General features: G+C 42.2%; 1 protein-coding gene across 1 annotated transcript in view; it reads right to left on the bottom strand.

Moving 5' to 3' along the window:
• si:dkey-22o22.2 (neural-cadherin) overlaps positions 1 to 20156 on the bottom strand; it is a 188443-nt gene that overhangs the window by 149630 nt on the left and 18657 nt on the right.

Here is a 20156-nt window from a genome sequence, read left to right on the forward strand (position 1 = left end):
AGAGAGAGACAGAGAGAGAGAGAGATAGAGAGAGAGAGAGAGATAGAGAGAGGAGGGAGAGAGAGAGAGAGAGAGAGAGAGAATGAGAGATGGAGAGAGAGAGAGACAGAGAGAGAGAGAGAGAGAGAGACAGAGAGAGAGAGAGAGAGAGAGAGAGAGAGAGAGAGAGAGAGAGAGGTTAAACGTCACCATTCATCACCCCCTTTCTGACCCCTCCTCTCTCTTTTCATATCTCAGGTGATTTACACTGAAATAGCTCAAACCTGCAGCCAGACATTCTCACATTTCCAGAACAAAACATTTACTCGCTGGAAAATGTAGCTAGATTCTCTCAAACTTACATCATATGCAAACCGGATTTATTTATATATTTATCAGTTTATTTGTCAGGGAAAATACACATCGGCATTGTGACAACTAATTAAAGTGCAACGGATGCAAAATATACTGCAGGACTTCTAGCCATGGCTCATTAGCAGACATTGTTAGCTTAATAAATGCTGACAGTGTGAATCTTCATTTAAAAAGTACAACAAAGTTAAGCAGCATTCTGTCGCTCATATCTCGACACTTATTTTATTGCAGCAGCAACAGACTGGCAGGTTGCAAACTTTACAGAGTCCCTAAATAATGAATCATCCCTGCAGGTTTCTGAAAAAAAGAAACACACCTGGATTCAATCTGTAAACACCTAAACTGACAAGTCAAACATTTAAAGGTACAGACACAGAAACAGCCTGTTCTGAGCAGGGCTGAAATAGAGGGGTTTATAGACATGATCAAATACAGGATCAGAGTGATTTAGAACAAGAAACTTCACACACATGTTTTGAGGAGCTCTGAGTCTTATTTAAACTGAAGAAGAAGAAGAGGAGGATATGTCACCTTTAAAGGCTTTATATGCGATTTTTTGATCCAGCAGATGTCGCCCTTGAGCAGCAGCATGAAACCAAAACAACTGGCGCTGCATTGTTGTGTTAGCATGCTAATGCTAGTGATCTTTATTATGCTGGTATCTTCACACTGCATGTAAATTTACCTGAAATGAGCGTGATCTAGAAACACAGTTAAGCAGTGAGTACAGTATGTTATTCTTCTTTTCTCTAGTCCCTCAATTAAACAACTTTTATACTCGAGGGGAGGAGTCAGCCGGCCGTCCTGGCGATGTAAACAAAGTGAAGATAGGACTCTGAAAACTCTGAAAACATCACAGACAGTGGGACTCGGGTGTTACACCCATTGTAGACAGTCATGACTCACAGAGTTATTTTCAGAGGAGATACTTGATTTATATTATATTTAAGTGTGAAAAATCACAAATAAAGCCTTTAAAGTTGTCTCCAGAAAACAGGATGTTAATTTGTCTCTCACTTATCGTCAAAAAATGACGCTTCAACGCGGGAATAAGATGAATTTAAATCTGTCATTACATTGAGATTGAGATTACCTTCTCAGATGAAATAATTCTTGTTTCTTTTCATTGGATATGTCACCTTTAAAGTAAAGTATCGATACATATCTGAAACAGTCATTTTCTTTCTGTGAGTGTTTTAGGGTTGATTTAACAAAACAATTTGGCAAATTGAATTAGTTTAAAGAGACTATACTTAAAGTGATTATCATTAAATGTCATACTTTTATTGACTACAACTGCACTCAAATGTTTTGAGTTTTTATCAACTAAAGCGAGGCTGACATTTGATCAACTTTTGCCCTTTAAAGTTTGACTGAAAAGACAAAGATTAAATCTAAAATAGCTGCAAAATGAACCCTGGGGCTAATCCACCTTTGAGTGAATCAAAGACAATGAAGGAATAGTATCTTAGTTTGTTTCAGTTCCTTTATTTCATTTTAAACATGCAACAAAAACTGTCAAGTTATTAGTTTCCTTCTCTCTAGCGCCCCCACTGGTGATACATGGTAACTGCAGTTATTTCTATTAATGGACAATATTCAATATTTTCATCATGAGAAATGAAAGGAATCATTAAGCAGAATCAGGAACAATAAGACAATCACATCAATACACTCTGTGACACCTGAGATCAGTCAAACACTCTGATTGGTTCACTCTATTGTTTCCACTGCAGCAGTCTGTTGACCTTTAACCTTCATTGTTCACATTGTGACACACTGCAGACTTCATACAACTCTGTTCATGTTCTGAAATTCAAACACATTCATCATCATGAAGGTTGTAGGTGTTCATAAAGAGCTGGGTCTTTAGCTTTTTCTTAAAGGTGCAGAGGGACTCTGCAGATCCAATGGAGTTTGGAAGTTCATTCCACCACCGGGGGGCGGCAGAGGAGAAGAATCTAGTCAGCGTCTTAGGACCCTGTTGTGAAGGTTGGATCAGACGCCTTTCATTGGCAGAGCGTAGTGGGGGGGAGGGAGTGTAGACCTGGATCAGAGAGTTAAAGTAAGGAGGAGACGTTTCTGTCGCTGTTTTGTAAGCGAGCAGCAGAGTTTTAAATTTGACTTCAAGCTTCAAGCGGTGGAAGTTAACTATCGACCACTTGTACCGTTGTAAACGTTTCAGTCGTACAGTGTGAGCTGACATTCCGCCATGATTTTTTAAGTTTATTTATTTATTTTTATTTATTTATTTATTTTTTATTTTTTGGGGGGGCTTTTTTTTGTGCCTTTAATTGAGAGATAGGACGGAGTCGGAAAATCACAGAGATAGAGAGAGTATGAAACGACATGAGGGAAAGGACCCACAGGCTGGATTCAAACCCAGGCCGCCCGCCTGGAAGACCACAGCCTCCATACATGGGGAGCGTGCTCCAACCACTGCACCACCAGCGCCCCCCCATGATTTTTTTTACCATCGTAAATGGATGGTAAATGGACTTGAGCTTATATAGCGCTTTTCTAGTCTTCAGACTACTCAAAGCGCTTTTACACCGCAGTCGTAAAGTTTACGTCAGCGTGCACTAAACACCCCAACATCGCTAACCCCCGAACATGTTTATTTCTCACGTATTTGAACGTCTTCATGCTGTTTGCTTTGCTCTCATCCGTCCAGTTTCTGAGGTCAACATCTTTAAGAAGTCAGGAGAAAATAAAGTTTCAGACTGTTGATTTTCCATCCACTTCAATCTATAAGAAACTTGTTTTTTGATTTCAGTGACTGTCGTCTTCAGTCAAAGTTTTTAGGGCTGAAAGTTTCACACGCTGAGTTTCAACCCTCACTTCTCTGCTCTTCATCCGTATGATCCTTCATAGAATAAAACTCTTCCAGACAGTGCTAATCAAACAGGCGCTCCTGTCTGTTTGTTTTTGGGAACAGTCCCAGTGTCTCTCTCTAAACCTGCTCTTATTGATTCCTTTGCTGCTCGCTGTGGGAGTCCAACCCGCCGCTGTTAATGCCTCTCTTTAAAAACGGTTTCCTGTCTGCAGTAATGAGGGCGGCCTGCAGCAGCATCGTTCATCAGCCAGGATCTTTTCAATAAAAAAGACAATTTGCTGAGATCAATGTGTCTCTGTTTTTGTTTCTCGGTGCAGAGATCAAATCAGACGTTTCTGCGTGAGGAAATCCCTCCGAGCTTTTCAAATTGGATCCTCTTAATTTTGTGAAAAGTTGAGTCTAAGTGGAGAGATTGTCTGCACATGTTTTTTGAGTTCTTTATAAAAATCGAAATGAAAAGCGTCTCAGGGCTTTGATCACGCAGACGAGGAGGAGAGGAAGTGGGAGAGATGACGTGATGAGAGAACGACTTTCATCTGAACACAGAGAGACGAGTGAAAGAAAAGTTCTTCAGCAGAGAACAAAACTGTTATTTTGAATACTTTACATTTGTCTCGACTTATAAGTGCTGCATGAAAAACTTTAAGTTTTTTATTCATGAAGACATTTCAGATCGATGGAGCTACTTTCTTTTATTAAGTGTTTGTTTCTTCTTTTTAGAGACTTCAGTCAAATGCTAAATCCTAGAGCTCTCTCAGTTCTGATCTTTTCTATTTTTTAAGTATCCAGTTTTTGTTGCATGAAGCATTTCTGCGCAGTGAAAAAAAACTTCTGCTCGTCTGTCCTGTCTCCATGACAACAGTCTGTTGACAACGGGTCGCTGTATGACGACACTGCTCCGACTCTTATTACTGAATGCTTTTTATTTGAGATCGTTCTTTACCCCAGCAGACAGCAGAGTTGTGCATGAAAGCATCATAGACCAGGATAGACCCTTATCCTGGGTTTGAGCGACTCGATTTTGCTACCTGGGAACTTTAAAAGAAAACGTGACACTGTGGCATGGACACACTGTGACTTAGCCCGGTTTCTGACAGCTGTTGACTACATGTGCAGGCGCTGCCTCAGCCGTCTCAGCAATGTTCCAATGGAGCGTCTTATTCTGGAGCGATAAAGACACTGAGTTTTGTCTTTGAGTGATGAAAGAATAAAATCTAACTGGAAGTTTAGCAAGATGCAATAACCCACAGCGTTCCCTTTTCTCTCAGATTTCTAAAGTACTTCAGTTTGTGATGTAAAAAAGAAACATCACAGGACGCTGGAGACGCAGTGATTAGTGCGTGCCCCATGTACGGAGGCTGTAGTCCTCCATGTAGGCTGGGATGAATAAAGTATTTCTGATTCTGATTTCTGACTCTCTCCACTGTCCTGTCTCTCCAACAAGACATTAAAAGACCAAAAATAAAATAAATATCACAGGCGCCTGCACAGATAAGATGCATTAATCAGAAAGCAGGGTATTAGTATTGATCAGAGATACAGAGATTTGAAGAACCAGGTTAAACACCAGATCCTGAATGTGATCAAACATTCACTGCAAAAACACAAATATGAGTAAGTGCTGCATCTAATTTTTAATCAAACTATTTTAACTCCACTTTTTATATGTCACTTTTACCTGAAAAGTCATCATAAAGATCTGATTTTGAGATATTAAAAGTAAAAAATAAGATAATTAAAAATCTGCCAATGAGACGAGCCAAATGTACTTTAGTTTCTCAAAATACGACATCACGTCTCATTTTAAGAAACTTAAGTTACTTTTATATGTCCCGATGGCAGATTTATTTTACTCATAAAAAGCATCCAGGTATTATTTTTGTCTCGTTATAACTTGAAATAAGATGTTCATGAGGACGTGTCGGGTAAATGTGGCTTATGATTAACGTAATGAGAAGTTTGGGGAGGAGTCTTTGCCGTGTTGATCACAAAAAAAACATAATGTTTTGATGATTTCTCTTGTTTTTAACCTAAATTATTTAGTTTTAGTCTGGATTCTTCATCCAACACATCCTGCTTCCTAGCTTTCTAATCCTGTTTTTTTTTATCTCTGGGTATAAAAACGGTCTTGAAAAGAATCCACATTTGGACCTTGGAGTTTGACTTACTGAACGAGGAGCAGCTGAAAAGAGGTGACCCATAATTCATAGCTGCAGCTCCTCTTCTCTGTAGGTGAAGTTTGTCTCCGAGGTCACACAATCATCTTGACAGTTTTTCTTTTTGAAATTTCGCTGCGGTCCTCTGCAGCTCGTGTGTCTGCTGCGAGCGGCGACCCCGGGGCCTCGGTCTGTTCCTGCTGATCGACCCTGCAGCTTGGCCGCGCAAGGCGACGTGTTGGCTGCGGCCTCCAATCAATCGGTCACGGCGCTCAGAGTCTTCATCAGGAAACATTCAGAGGGGGGGAACTCTGAGTCTGGAAAAAAGCCGTCACAGCCGCACAGCTTGGACCAGAGAGGGAACACAGAGAACCTGTGCAAAGAAAAGAAAATGAGAATTATTTCATCTGAGAATGAGTTCACAAGGAGATCTTCAGTCACAAACACCACAGCAGTATGTTGATGATGAATTTAAATTTATCTTATTCCTGAGTGTGGAGCCGTTTACCACGCAGCCGTTTTCTGACAATAAGTGAGAGACAAACTAACTTCCTGTCTGCTGGAGACCGCTTTAAAACATTAAAATACATTTAAAAAAAATCATAATCATAATTAAACTGAGTATTGAATAACAATTGGTTGTTGTTTCACTCGAGAGCTTTCATTGTTGCTGACCTTAAAAATTATCTTTTCAAATTCAATATTTCCTTTTGTCATGACCCTGCTCTGAAGGCCTTACAAAAACAAGGGAAATGTTTGGTTTAACTAAACGGTGCAAATGTTTGTTTAAAACAAGATTAGGGCTGGGAATCTTTGGGTTTTCGATTCAAAAAAACGATTCTAGATTCATGATTCAAAGTCTATTTTTGAATGAGTCCATACTTCAGGATCTACTCCAGTCATCTGTGAGTCTGACTGAATGTCTTGCTGCTCTATTTGGAATTCTAATGAGTTAAAGAGCTAGCATTAGCAGTACAGTGGATCAGGGTGTCGGCGCATGTGGCATGCTGTCAAACCAAAATAAAAAAGCAGGGCTGTCACACTTTCCAGATGTGGGTTAACAGTGTTTATCTGAAAAACTGTTGCGGTGATTGGTCCGACTCCGACAGATTTTCTTTGTGGCCTTGGCAGAAAGGTGACTCGAGCACTTATCCTATTAATAAATGCAGAAACTTCCGCATGTCAGGGTCGGAAAGAGATCAAGTAAAGACCGACTTGTGTTTCAGACGTTTCTGTAAACTTGGTTCACTCTAATGTAAACTGTACAGTAATTACCCATAATCCTCCATTCCATGCTCTGGCTCTGTTACACACTCCCATTGCTGTGATGTTTTTTACCCGGAGGCAGCCCGGCTAAATATACCCGTTGTTCTACACACACCTTGACAACCTGTGACCACACCGGGCTCGTCTCATCACGCCGCACGGCGAGATTTCAGACACATGCAAACGAGTTTAATTAAGCTGAAAGTTATCAGCCGGTGGACTGTGAGGGAATGGATATGTAAATGTGCAGCGGTGCAGAGGGGGAATCAGATCACATGTATAATAGGATGGAAGATAAAGAGGTTTAATAGCACGGCGGTGGCGACGGTGAGCTCGCAGCGTGTCATTAAGCGTTAAATAGATGAAGCCGTGTAAACACGATTACCTCCCAGCTCGTCTAGACGGGAGCCATCAGCTGAGATCATTTTTTTTATAGCATCAGCGGGGTGAAGATATGAGGTCATAACACCCAGTTTTCATTGAGTTTAACCCTTTGAAAGTTCAAGGTCTCCTCCTTCTCTTCTTCTTCTTCTTCTGTGGTGGAGAAAGAGAAAAACGAGAGCGAGCCGTGATGAAAGAGACGACACCCGACACCGTCAGCTCCGTCACACTGCTTCACTGTCGGCCTCCACTGCTCTAATTTGGCCGCACACATCTGTTAAATTCAGAGAGCGAGGGTGGGGGAGGGGCGGAGGAGAGGAGGTCAGGAGGTTGCGGGTTCAAATCCAAGGCTGTGGGAGTCCAAGGTGAAGGAGGTGAACAGGTACAGCCTGTTGAATGATTCTCATTGCACCAGATGAAACACAATCAACTCTTTGTGTTGTCAGCCTGGACATCGAGGAGAAGCTCCTACGTCTTCACCACATGTGGCCTCTCCTTAAAGGTTCAAAGTTCATTCCTCTACCTTCGTAAAGTGGGCCATGTTTTTTTTACATAATTTGGACTTTAAATGGCTGATAAGTAGAAAAGTTGTGAGCTCCAGTGAAGCAGACGAGACGGGCTGCAGGATGATTGACAGCTCGTCCACTCGATTGTCTTTGACAGTGACGGGCTCAGGATGTTATTTTTAAGACAAAGAGAACTTTTTGTGAAAGAGTAAGATGGTTTTTATTTAACCAGAAACAGCTGTGGCATCCCTCTCTTTAAAGTCAGCAGACTCCATTGACAAAAATCAAGAGTTTCAGGTCTCAGCTCACCCCTTCCCTCCTGCCTGCACACTACCACAAACCCACCTCCACTGATTCAGCAGTAAGTGTCTGTGAGACGGAGAGCGGCAGACATGAGCTGATAAATTAGTCTGGAAATTACAATCTGGCATATTTACATAATTTTTATATTAATTAATGTGAACTGTCCCTTTTTTAAATAAATAAACATGATAACAAGATTCTGCGATCAATTTGAGGTGACAATATGCATCTCAAAGTCAGTCCACTTTTATCTGTTTGTGTTTTTAGGCCAAAGAAAATCGTTTGGAGAGTCTGTTGGTTTTCCTTCAGTCGCTCGGTCATTATCTCCGTAAACCCAGCGTCCCTGAGAGGCCGGGCAGTCTCTCTTCCCCATGTGGTGGCAGGGCTAACAGTTTGATAGGGAGGGGTTCACGTGAAAAAAAACATGCATTAAAAATATTTGAGCCTCAGTGAAACACTGAAAAGCTGAAGGAAGCGCTCTACTGTCAATGTAAACACAGAGCTCAGAACAACAAACTCAGGGAAGGGCTTGACTTGATTTCTGCCACTTGTGATAAAAAAAGTGTTTCGATGTAGTTCTTATATAGTTTGGTTTCCATTCTGTGGTAAGGTTAGGTAAGTGCACCATCAGAGCCTCCGAATTCAGATTAAGACAGATGGTTTAAATTAAGAAGGGGGGGGGGGGGGAGGGGGGAAGGTGAGCGGCAGTTATCCTCCACCCTCCATCTGTCCAAAATGTCACACAGCAATCTGAGAACCATCAACGACTGACGAGTGAGGAACACATGTTTCTACCAAATAGATGTGTGGCTGTGTGTGTGTGTGTGTGTGTGTGTGTGTGTGTGTGTGTGTGTGTGTGTGTGTGTGTGTGTGTGTGTGTGTGTGTGTGTGTGTCAGATGAATAACAGGCTCCTAATGACACTTCAAACTGAGCGGTGTTTCCCTTTAAGTACAAAGCTGAATCTCACTGCTGCAGGTGACTGACAAGTTTCTGACAGACACAACCTGTGATTACTACCTTCTGCCACGCACGCACACGCACACACACTCACACACACACACACACCGACTGAAGACAGCAATGATAATTACGCCTGACAAATGACAGAACAAAAGAGAGAAATCTGGCAAGAGTAAAATACTTGATGGCCGTTGGACTCTTAAGTATTGGAATAATGCCAGACACACACACACACACACACACACACACACACACACACACACACACACACACACACACACACACACACACACACACACACACACACACACACACACACACAGACACACACACACTCACACAAACACAGTGGGTGTTTGAAGCTATTTCTTTCCACTCTGTCTCTAATAACGGTGTTTTCAAAGAGCTGTCAATCAGGCGCCGCTCGCTCTGCTCACCTACAGACAGGCAGAGTGTGAAGATGTGACATCTGCGTGTTAGTTTTTCCTCTCAAAAATAACTTTGTACGCTTGTTTAGACGCGCTGAATGGAAATGCAAAAATGGAAAAATATTTTTTTTCTGTGCCATCAAAAAAGTTTTACACAAACTTTTCTCCAACAAGATGCAGAAATTAAAAACAGATTGGGTCTCAAACGTCGAGCTTTTGGAGTATCAGACACATGCACAGATTAACTACACAAAGAAATGACCCAGGACAGTTTAACTTTGACCTTTGAAAATAAAAAAGAAAAGTGTCACTCCACTGCAGTGAAGGATGTTTTTTTTCTCTATAAAATACTATAATAAAATCTTATTTTTTATTTGGTCTTGTGCTTTTATTTTGGAAAGTACATTCAATAGAGTAGGGAATCGAGGAGAGAACCGAGTGTGACCACAGGAGCCACAGGTCGGACTTGAACCTGGTCTGCAAGCTTGGAGGACTAAAGCTTCTGAACAGCTACATCATCAGAGCCCCTTTAATAAAATACTTTGAGTCTCCTCAGGAACTTATCCCAGGATCCTTTGGAGGAACAGAAAGTGTAGGATCAAACATCACGCTCTACTGGTGAGTATTTTATAAAGCGAGAGGCGGGGTACGGAGCGCCTCACATTCTTATCGGTCGAGTGATATCTGGGTTTTAGTTCAGCCACCATTTTGAAATCTGCAGCTGTGCACTTCCTGTGTCCTTAAACTTTTTTCTTTTTTTGGGGGTTCACAACTTCAACTTCAGAGTGCTTCTCACTTCTCTCTTCTGGATGCTAGGTTACGAAATTTGGCTCACAACACTTCTGCTTCCCCCGGTTAGTGACCGTGAGATCTGTTTTAAAAAATACTCTTCTTTTCTAAATATTTTTCTTTTGTCATATTCAAGGACTTTCCACCACAGAAAGAGAACAACGATGCACAAACAGTCTGATTAGTTTCTCCTCCGCCATTGTTGTTGAGATGGCTGATATCAAGGACCCGCTCATTCTTGATTTGATTGGCTGTTGTTGAGGGAAAGGTGACATTGACGATTTTTTGATCCAGTAGATGTCGCCCTTGAGCACCAGCATGAAACCAAAACAACTTGCGCTGCATTGTTGTGTTAGCATGCTAATGCTAGCGATCTTTATTATGCTGGTATCTTCACACTGCATGTAAATTTACCTGAAATGAGCGTGATCTAGAAACACAGTTAAGCAGTGAGTACAGTATGTTATTCTTCTTTTCTCTAGTCCCTCAATTAAACAACTTTTATACACGAGGGGAGGAGTCAGCCGGCCGTCCTGGCGATGTAAACAAAGTGAAGATAGGACTCTGAAAACTCTGAAAACATCACAGACAGTGGGACTCGGGTGTTACACCCATTGTAGACAGTCATGACTCACAGAGTTATTTTCAGAGGATATACTTCATTTCTACATTTAAGTGTGAAAAATCACATATAAAGACTTTAAGGCGTCAGTACTTTTCCATGCTGTCGATGGTTATAATAAAGGAGATTGGATCATTTTCAGACACTGGGTATCGAACAGTATTTTTGGCAGCTGTGTACCTCAGACGTCTCTGACTTTACAGCTTTTACCAAACACACAAAGAACAAACCGTCTCGACACGTCTTTACATTATTAAAAATTCAGAACAATAAGGAACCTCATTATAATGTGAGAGTAGTCAGCGGTTCATTATATTCTCTGCAGCCTGCGAGCTGAACATCCAAACCCCGAGCGTGTGCATCAGCTGAGGAGCAGGAAGTGCTCCTCTGATACACACTGAAGCGTGCAGAAATGAGCCGCTGCAGGCTCTCTCTCTGTGTTTTGGGGGGAAAAGTGACAGAGTCAGTCGATTCTATATTAGGATCCTCTCCTCCGACAGACACTGTTTCTACCCCGAGTCATCCCTCTCTCCTCTGCAGGCCGTCGACATGAGGCCAGCCCAGATATCAGGCTGACGGCTGCAACTGAAAAATCTGAGGTTAAGAGGTCAGCAGTTCATGATACAGTATCGTTAACTCTTTATTGTTTGTATGAAACAAAAACTGCACATATTAAATCTTGTTCTCTGGAGTTTGACTGTCTGAAAGGTCAAAGTGTTTCACTCCTTTACAACATTTCTGTTGTTGTTCACTGATCCACAGAGATAAGGAGTGAAGCCGTCAAACAGCCTAGAAGTCAAAGTACAGTAGCCTAGATGTGACAAGTTTGTCAAAACGGCTGAAGTCTGCTGGCTTTGTGTTGCTGCTTCCTGGGATGTTAGATGAATTTATTTAAAGAGGACATATCACACTCCCCCCCCTCCACCTTTTCAAACAGTCCTCTCCTCCACCTTTTCAAACAGTCTCCTCCTCCACCTTTTCAAACAGTCCTCTCCTCCACCTTTTCAAACAGTCCTCCTCCACCTTTTCAAACAGTCCCCTCCTCCACCTTTTCAAACAGTCCCCTCCTCCACCTTTTCAAACAGTCCCCCCCCCTCCACCTTTTCAAACAGTCTCCTCCTCCACCTTTTCAAACAGTCCTCTCCTCCACCTTTTCAAACAGTCCTCTCCTCCACCTTTTCAAACAGTCCCCTCCTCCACCTTTTCAAACAGTCCCCCCCTCCACCTTTTCAAACAGTCCTCTCCTCCACCTTTTCAAACAGTCCCCCCCTCCACCTTTTCAAACAGTCCTCTCCTCCACCTTTTCAAACAGTCCTCCTCCACCTTTTCAAACAGTCCCCCCCTCCACCTTTTCAAACAGTCCTCTCCTCCACCTTTTCAAACAGTCCTCTCCTCCATCTTTTCAAACAGTCCTCCTCCACCTTTTCAAACAGTCTCCTCCTCCACCTTTTCAAACAGTCCCCTCCTCCACCTTTTCAAACAGTCCCCTCCTCCATCTTTTCAAACAGTCCTCCTCCACCTTTTCAAACAGTCCCCTCCTCCACCTTTTCAAACAGTCCCCTCCTCCACCTTTTCAAACAGTCCCCTCCTCCATCTTTTCAAACAGTCCCCTCCTCCACCTTTTCAAACAGTCCCCTCCTCCACCTTTTCAAACAGTCCCCCTGTGGTCTAAATGAAACATCTGTGCTGAGCTTTGGTCAAAATATAACATGAATCAAGCACCAGAGGAGGTTTGTGACCCTGTATAAACCAGCTCTCTCAGAACGCTCCGTTTTGGTGTGTGTGTCTCTTTAAATGTAATGACCCCCCCCCCCTGAGTTTTCCCAGTAGACATCACTCCTCTGTAGTGACAATAAAAATGGCGGACATGCTCAAAAGTTTTGCTCTAGTCTGGGGGTGGAGTCTATGGGTGGAGATACCAGGGGAGGGGAGGGGATTTGTTTTTTACCAGAATCCCACTGTGACATTTGAAACAGAGCATTTTTCTCTGTGTTGTAAGACTTATGCAGACCACAAACAAAGGACTGGATGGTTTATTTCACATGTTGTGGGTCAGTAGACTCTCAGGTTACCAGATATATGTTCAAAAACACCAAAGTGGATTTCTCAAAAATAATAAGCTTACATAACTGGCAGAGACACGTGACTGAAAGAGTCTCCAAAATGCTGCTGCTTTTAGTACATAGCTTTGATTTGTTGATTTTCATGTGAAGATTTGTGTACATGTTTTTTTTTTAAAGATCTCAGAAAGTTTATTTTATGTTATGTAATGTTAGAAATTACAAGTAAAACCTTGCAGTTTTATTTCTCCAGGGAATGTTCAAGGAGGTGACCTAATAAAAAAGGGAAGCCTTCACATACACATTCATCCCCCATACTTCAACCCTTCTTATAAGTTACACAGCACATAGCATGACTCTTAGCGGCCACCACAACCCAGACTTCAACAGACCCAGGCTCTGTGCATGTGAGCTCCAGATAGTAACGCCGATACTGAATACACTAAAGACTACGACTCCCACAACTCAACCAGGAAACTAGACGGGCAGTAAAAGTCAAAACATCGTCGGGTTATCAAGTGTGCACCTCCCTTATTCACAAGTGTTTGATTGAGTTAATCCCAGGACACTGCAGGAAGGCTCGTCATGAACTCCAGCATCCCGAGTCCCTGCCCCCTCCATGCTAGCTCTTACCCCATCATTATATCCACCCACAGAACTTCTTAATGCTATTTCATCCTTAAAGGCTTTATATGTGATTTTTCACACTTAAATATAATATAAATCAAGTTTATCCTCTGAAAATAACTCTGTGAGTCATGACTGTCTACAATGGGTGTAACACCCAAGTCCCACTGTCTGTGATGTTTTCAGAGTCCTATCTTCACTTTGTTTACATCGCCGGGACGGCCGGCTGACTCCTCCCCTCGTGTATAAAAGTTGTTTAATTGAGGGACTAGAGAAAAGAAGAATAACATACTGTACTCACTGCTTAACTGTGTTTCTAGATCACGCTCATTTCAGGTAAATTTACATGCAGTGTGAAGATACCAGCATAATAATCGCTAGCATTAGCATGCTAACACAACAATGCAGCGTGAGTTGTTTTGGTTTCATGCTGGTGCTCAAGGGCGACATCTGCTGGATAAAAAAATCACATATAAAGCCTTTAAGTAACAAAGGCCTTACAAACAAACACAAAAGTAATGTAAATACTCCTGGTGCCAAAATCACAAAGAAGAGGAAAACTGAGAGAAGAGTTACAGAATGATGAGAGAAAGAGGACTGGGAAGGGTGGGAAGCCTGTTCGGACTGGAGCTCACCCCTGCCAGATTAAGTTCTGTAACTGTCATGAGGGAAGAGAGAAGAGAAAAAAAGTCATGAGAAAGACGACAGGGAAGGCAGAGCCAAGTGGAAGAGCCTGTTTTTGCTGGAGCTCATTCTGGCTGGTTTCTGCTGTATGCTCAGGAGGGGCAGATATCAGCGTATAAAACCACAAACACTGAGATGTTAAAGTGTCTCAGTTCCTCTTTTTAAACCACAGAGGTGGTTTTTCCGCAGCTCTCAGCACCGTGTGGAGCTGCAGGCCCAGCAGGAAGCTTAATGACCATGGCCTCTCTCTCTCTCTCTCTCAGCCGCTCGCTGTGACTGACGGCCTGACGGCTCTTGATGAATGACATTCACCGCCTCGACAGGCTGAAACCGACTCCAGGACCGGGGGAGGTGATTCAGCTGCTAAACATCAGCCCTCCGTCCTCCGAGGCCCCTGCCCGCTGTAATGAGCCCGCCGCTCGGTTCAGTGGAGGGCCACGGGGGAGCGAGGCCGAGTGATGAGGGCCAAGCGTGACAACGTGATGGAGCGGCGAGCGGCAGGAGCCGGTGAGGAAATGAGGGAAAGGAGCATGTCACCGCTGTCAGGAGGAAAACTCATTCCTCCAGCTCTTTTCTCTCTAACCTTTGTGCACTGAAACCAGCGTGGCTCCATCTGTCTTCTTCTGCTTGATATTCATACATTTCCACACGCCGGAGCTGCTGACGTACAGACTACCGGGGTCGCATGGTTCAGGTCTATGAATAGGCCGGATCACAATAAACTCCTGCATGCTTCACTAGCAGGAAACACATAGTTCAACTGTTTGTGTTCTACGTTTATTCACTTTGTTGAGGAGGAAGAGATGAGATGATCGATGTCCTTAGAATACCTGTATCGAGAGGAGGGCGGGGTACTGCTGCTGACCTCACAATACGATACGGATCACCATACATGGATCGCCATCGGTACGTATCTGTATACTTTGCAATACTCTACATTAGGCCTGGGCGATATGACAAAAAATGTTATCGCAATAAAAAATGTCATATCAGTCGATATCGATAATTATCACGCTAATTGTCAATAATTATTTCTCTCAAATTTAAAAGCTGATTTTTGTTCCTGAGTGAAAGTTGAAGAAACCAGATGGTAAATTATGGTTATGTGCACAGAGTTGGAAAACGCTGATATGACCGTTTGCTGCTGGGGAGTCACACTGACTGGCCCACTGCTTACTGAGGGTCCACACCATAAACTGTTTATATTATTTACAATACAGTTAATGGGTCAACTTTTTTGAACTTTTATTGAACATTTTTAATATTTATATTGCCAAAAATTGTATCGCGATAATGATCGTTATCGTTTTATCGCCCAGGCCTACTCTACATAATATATTGTATATCTAAAAGTGGAGATGTGAATGAAGTTCGCCGTATTACTGAGTCAAAACTACTTAACCCTCAGAATTTCTACCCCAATAAAAGAACCTGGGGTTTCTCACATCTCCAGAGTTTAAATTCAAAATTAAAACTAACAAAAGTAACTCCTTCTTGCAGGTTCGTGCGGAGCTGCAGATGTCTTCATTAGCGCTAAGTCAAGTCAAGTCCTCCAAATGTATTTATAAAGCACATTTAAAAACGACTCATGTGCTGTACTACCAAGAGAGACAATCAAATGAAAACCCTAAAATCCAAATAAAAAGACAAAGAGCAGCCACTTAGACAGCAACACACAAACACTAAATTAAATTAAGATAAGAATAAACAGGGCAGATATTTAAACCATAAACAGTATGATAATAAGGCTTGTAAAGATCAAGGTCAGCTTGAACTGAAAGCCAGGTAAACTAAATAATGTGGAGCGATTGAGCAGCTCTTGTATGGATGGGAAGCCTGTTCCATTAGCGTTTAACCGCACATGAAATCATAAAATAAAGTGTTTCTTTTACTGCTTTATTGACATTATCCACACTCACTCACTTCATCTCTATATCACTCGACCACCGCTCTGCTCTCGCTCTCTTGCTGGTTGCAGCTTCAGGCTCTTGGAGCCGGCCTACAAACTGACCTTTGTCTAAAGTATGAAGCAGGAGTGAAGAGGCTAATTAACCTACATTAGAATAAACTAACAAGCCAGGATTTATCAAGAAGCAAGTCGCTACTTTACAGGTCCAACAGAGTCTGTTGAGGAACTAGGCAAAAATCCCTCCAACCAGCTTTCAGCAGGACAACAAGAGAGAGTGCTGTCAGATGGGGCCCCCTTAGGGAGGTAGCTGCTGTGGGGCCCTCTAATGGACTGGGGCCCAAAGCAGTTTCCTGCCTTGCCTGTTGACAAGTAGCATCTCTACACCTTCTCACAACCGAGCCTCAAAAAAGAACGATATCTTTCATGTATAACAGCACTGCTTTCAATCTTTTTAACATCTTCTTTGCTGAGTGATTTTGTGTCTCTGGTCATTATATCTTCATGTCTGGACGGCTGGTCGTCTTTCTGATAGTATTTTTGTGATATACTACGTTGTATCTTGTGTTTGTAATCCCATAATGTAAATGTTGAGTAACAGTGAATCCATCAGCTCACAGCTCCCGTCAGTATTTGTTGTAATGTTACCAAACCTGACGAAATCACTAAACCAAAAAGTGTTCATACAGCTGCACCTCACTGAAGACTCTTTAAAACCACAAGCTTTGTAAAAGCATTAAAGACTATTCGGAAACACAAAGACGTCTGACACCTCCGCCCGAGCTCCACCTGCCCTCATGAAATATTTTCATCCTTGAGGACCGCCGGGCTGTAAAACATCTCTGTGGTCGACATACAGTGTCAGCACTCAGATGTCGTTCTATCAATTCTTCACCATCTGTCCTTGATCAGTTTGGATGTCAGAACTCGGCGACCTCCGAGACAAAGGAGCCAAATTCCTCAAGCCTCAACAATGGAGACTCAGATGACCTCTCTGAACAACAGAACAACAGAAGAGGATTGATTTGGGACGTATGAATCATTGATGAGGTAACGGCCAGAAGTGTTTTATTACCATCTCTCTTTGGAAAAGTTAAATTACTGTTGGACATCTTTGTATTTCTTTATCTTTATATCATCATTCTCTCTTAAGGTCTCTCAGTCATCTCTGCATCAATGTTTTGGTTAAAAGAACATGTAGTTTGGTGGCAGCATTGGTAGGGAGTAAAACTAAACAAAGTGTTAAAAAAAAGAGCTTGTAACAGGGATGAAGTTACCCTGAATATTCTTTTTAAAGTCATGATGAAACACATGCACAGCTTGCCTTTGAGTCTCAAACTCCACACAGACATCGAGCACCCAAACTTAAAGCGGCTAAAATCTGTCATTTACAAAGTCAATGTAAAGATACTCAAAGATGGGACTTCCTTTTTTTGCAAGGTGAGATGTGTAAAATTGTTTTAATTTTGGCAACATTTTTTAAAGTGAGATGCTTCTCTCGTCCTACACAGAGCTTAACAAATATGAATCCAGATGTGTGCTCCATATTGTCCTTTTTGCATTCTTTGGATTTATTGATTTATTGTAATTCAATATCTGCAAATTCTAGCCGGCTTTTGTGTGACTTGTTAACAGTGAAACCGTCAATTAGTGAAGACAGAGGGACCAGAGCTCCCCGGCTCCTGATCCGAACTAACAGGTCATCAAAATGGTACCTGGTCAAACAAAAGTAGCTGGAAGCAGCAGGACAGTTGATCCAGATACAGTTCATAGAGGATGAGGGGAACTTTATCGAGCTCTGTGCACCCTCTGATGATGTTATGAAGACAGACTTCACAGCATTTATGCTTCAGGACGTTGGATTAAAGACAGTTTCTGTTTGACCAATGAAAGTAAACACAAATGCTCCAGCAGTCAGTCTTGCACGAGCACCGCAACAAAATGCAGCAAAATGTAGTCTTTCTGCTGTTTGATGGAGAGCATGAGGTCCACAATGGGTTTGACAGAACCTGTTTGATGAAAACATGGGAAACATGAAGCTGAGCCGATAAGAAATGTGCTCGAAAAACATCTCAATTACTCTAAAAAGATGGAACAAAAGAGGCTCACACAGCCCTGCAGAGTTGGGTGTGTCACTACAGCGGTGTCTGTTTTGCCATGCCATCATTTGACTGTAACTTGCTTAAACGGTGTAACGGCCTCAACTTTTCACAGCCAATAAATGTTCAGATCAGCCCACCCAGCAGCTAATCAGTCTATGACACGCGGCTGTTTGTCTTGGTCTTCCTCAGCTTACAGCTACTTGGACTCCTGTGTGACTGCTTTAAAAAAATACCGCTCCAACACCAACACTCATGTATGAATGTGGGTAGAATTACCTCGGCTGTCAGGCTGCTCATGACGGCTTCCTGTGCTGCCAAATCTCCTCTGACGTGTCCGAAAACACCTATTTACTGTCGTCAAAAAATACAAACTGCTTATCTGCACAAAATCAAGTCAAATGTTCAGACTCTCTGTGTTTCTGATGGGATACAAAATGAAGGCTTTAACACCTCTCTGGGACTCGGGGAACCATTAAACTCTCTACAGGTTAAACGACCGGATCAACGTTTGACTGCGGCCCGAAAAAGAAAAACAGAGAAATTGCAGCCTCACTCTTTCTGCGGCTCACTCACAGCTTATTATGTTTCTGCTGCGGAGGGTTTTTATTATCCTGTGTGATGAAAATGATAGCCTGTCACGTCCCAAACATCCTCCGACATCCACATTTAATCCCTGCACAATCAAACATGAGCACTTTTCATCAATAACTAACAAACGGGCGAAGGATTAATGTCCCTGTTTTATAGCCGCGCTGCACAGTGTTCAGTTTTTACCATTACAGAGAGGGGTGGGCGGGTTTTAAAAGCGCCTTGATCGCCTGTGGACAATAAGAGCGACCGCACAATTATGGTTTGGAGTTAAGTGGAAATTGGTTGTGTTGAGTTTCACAATGAATGTGTTTGATGACAAATCAAGGCTGTTAAATGTACACAGAAACGTCAATGACATGTTGGAAAGAAATGAAACTCAGAGCTGTTTGTATCACTCTGCAAAAACACAGATACAGGAGAACAGCCTGCAGTGGAAAATACCATTTTAAGGTTTAAGTTATGCCATTGAACATTTAACCGTTTAAGTCTTTGTATCCATCTTTGGGCTTTTAAGTGAATACAAAATATGGGACTCGTACAAACTCCACTTAAATTGACAAATGTGTCCACAAATCAACTAGAGAAAAAAGTCCAAGCCAATCCTGCCTTACTTCTGGAGCAGGAGAGAGCATCAGGGTGTTACCAGAATCAGAATCAGGGGGCGCCGGTGACTTGAGCCCCATGTGCGGACTGGAGGCTGTAGTCCTCCAAGCAGGCGGCCCAGATTCAAATCCGACCTGAGGTTCCTTTCCTGCATGTCATTCCCCGCTCTCTCTCTCTCCCTGATTTCAGACTCTATCCACTGTCCTATACCTCTCCATTAAAGGCCCCAAAAGCCACAAAACAAATCTTCAAAAAAAAATGAGCAGAATCTTTTTTTATTGCCCCATACAATAAATTTGACTTGGTGTTTTGGTGCAAAGGAAATATAGAAACAGCAGTAATCCTGCTGACAACTTAGATAAAATACAATAAAAAAATGTATATAAAAAGCCATCAAAATAAATATACTAGAATATAAAAAGACAAAATGTAGATAAGGTGTGGTGGAGGAGCTGTGCTAGGGGGTACAGTTAAGACTGCTTTCAAGCTGAACTTTCTGTTTGTAAAGAAGAAGAGATATGGCTTAACTAGCTTAGCAGTGTGTAAAGTGGATATTGATTTTTTTTACTATTTTGTTTTTTTAGGGTTAGTAAACAACTCTATGATGATGATATTGTATAATAGGAATTATTGATAAAGAACATTTGAAAGCAATCATTTTGTCAATGTTTCAAAAGCACACAGTATGGTGTGGATTCTAACCTGAACATTTAAACCAGGTGTGAACCTTCAAAGAGTCAATTTAAGTAATGAACACACACACACACACACACACACACACACACACACACACACACACACACACACACACACACACACACACACACACACACACACACACACACACACACACACACACACACACACACACACACACACACACACACACACACACACACACACACACACACACACACACACACACACACAAAATGGCAGCAGGATACAGACTGACAGGCTCTTACTTCACCATTCAGGGCC

The sequence above is a fragment of the Labrus bergylta genome, chromosome 8, assembly GCF_963930695.1.
Source record: "Labrus bergylta chromosome 8, fLabBer1.1, whole genome shotgun sequence".
Lineage (NCBI taxonomy): Eukaryota > Metazoa > Chordata > Actinopteri > Labriformes > Labridae > Labrus > Labrus bergylta.